This window comes from Frankliniella occidentalis, unplaced genomic scaffold (genome assembly GCF_000697945.3).
Source record: "Frankliniella occidentalis isolate FOCC.00 unplaced genomic scaffold, Focc_3.1 Scaffold71, whole genome shotgun sequence".
Taxonomy (NCBI): domain Eukaryota; kingdom Metazoa; phylum Arthropoda; class Insecta; order Thysanoptera; family Thripidae; genus Frankliniella; species Frankliniella occidentalis.
This window is the reverse complement of record NW_026267201.1, coordinates 1,109,483-1,111,139: the sequence shown is the minus strand read 5'-3', so window position 1 is coordinate 1,111,139 and position 1,657 is coordinate 1,109,483. Positions and strand designations below refer to the sequence as shown.

The following is a 1,657-nucleotide window of genomic DNA, read 5'->3' as shown; positions in this document are numbered from 1 at the left end:
TACATAACTATTAAATTTAAAAATATACATTTTTCACAATAAGTCGCTGTGTTGTCGCTCGGCTTTCATCTTTAATCCAAAAAACAAAATACTGTCTTTCCCTAAAAAAAAATAAAAAATAAATGAGGTAGGGCCTTGCCATATTTACGTGTTTTCTCCCTGGAGCTGCGGCAGCCCCTCCGCCCTCCGTACCCCATCCCGCACGTCTCCATGCCAGTCACAGAGAACGGCGGGGGCGCCCAGGCCCGCACCGAGGCCCCCGAAAGGCGTGTCAATCAACAGACGTTCGACGCCAAAGGGCAACACGCCGCCGCTGGGCCCGATGGGGGCATATACAGGCAGGCGGGGGTCGCCGCGAGGCGCACCGGCAAACTCATCAACGGAAATGGAAAAAAAAAAATCCTTTTAAAAGTCAACGTCATATTACAAAGACAACAAAAAAACGTCCACAGTGGTGCCACTTCCTCAAATTTGTTTTTTTGTCCTCCCGGATTCACATTTTGCCGTGCGCTGCTCGTAGGGCGGCCTAGAGAAGAAGGAAGCTGGCGGGGCCGCGCCGTCCAGCTGGCTGGCCGCCAGAGCAGCAGGCCGCACTCTCGTAAAGTTGAGAAAGTAAAGCACGGCGGCGGCGCCCGGGAAAGAATAGATAAATCGTTTACACAGAACGAACACGTCAATGCTCGCGGCAGAGCAAAGCTTTTAGTTTCACACACTTTTACTTTGACGTATTACATTTTATACATTTTTAAATGGTTGGGTGTTGGGTCATAGAGAGGTGAGTGTGTAACTTCTTTTTTGTTCAACAACACGCCAATCGACAACACATAAAATATAAAAACTTGGCTACATGTTTGCTTTATACTGCGGTCGGCGGCGCTCGAGTCGAGCGTTACACGCGCGTTAACAAGCGTTACGCACAACACACGTTGCTGCGGCGCGACTTAATTACGACAGCGCGACAGCAGCGCCCGGAGAAACTCATCAAAATAATAGCGTTACCATAACATATATATATATATTCTGCAACATGACAAACTGAATTGCACCGGCGGAGGTAATGAGCGCCCCGCACATGTCAGGCACCGCGCCGCAGTCTGTTGCCAATTCGGGGAGCAATTTGCTCGCACCCTGCCGAGCCGAGCCGACCCGAGCCGAGCCGAGCCCGAAGGGAGGGGAGGGAGCACTCCGTGCCGCCCAGGGATGCGTTTATACCAGCGATAAAGCAGACGACACTGATCATAACTCTCTCATCACGGGGAGTGGGGGCGGAGGAGTATAGTGCGTGCGTGAGTGAGACGGACGAGAGAGAGAGAGAGAGAGGCGCGGAGCCACTCTGCGCAGGGACACGAACCGCGACCCGTTCCCTACCCCATACAGAAAAAAGCGCAGGGGCGAGAAATGGGAGAGAGAAAGAGATGGAGAAAGAGAGAAATAGGAGGGAGAGCGTGAAAGAGAGAGTGCGAAACCTTTCACTTTCACGACGGCGCGCGCGCGCGGTGGATCGATGAACAGTCCGGACTCGGTCGGTCTCTGGTGGTCTGGGGCTTGCAGAGGGTCTAGATAGGGTTCGGCTCGGAGGAATGAGCGAGCGAGCGAGCGAGAGGAGAAATGCGAGCGAGAGCGAGGGAGAGAGAGGAGGGGGCTAAAGTGGGGGTAG

The 1,657-nt window shown here is 53.2% G+C and overlaps 2 protein-coding genes across 5 annotated transcripts in view; one reads left to right on the top strand and one right to left on the bottom strand.

Moving 5' to 3' along the window:
• Positions 1-1,657, bottom strand: part of LOC113206306 (uncharacterized) — a 78,271-nt gene that overhangs the window by 32,962 nt on the left and 43,652 nt on the right. The window lies entirely within an intron of this gene.
• LOC113206287 (uncharacterized) overlaps positions 1-1,657 on the top strand; it is an 83,854-nt gene that overhangs the window by 47,754 nt on the left and 34,443 nt on the right. The window lies entirely within an intron of this gene.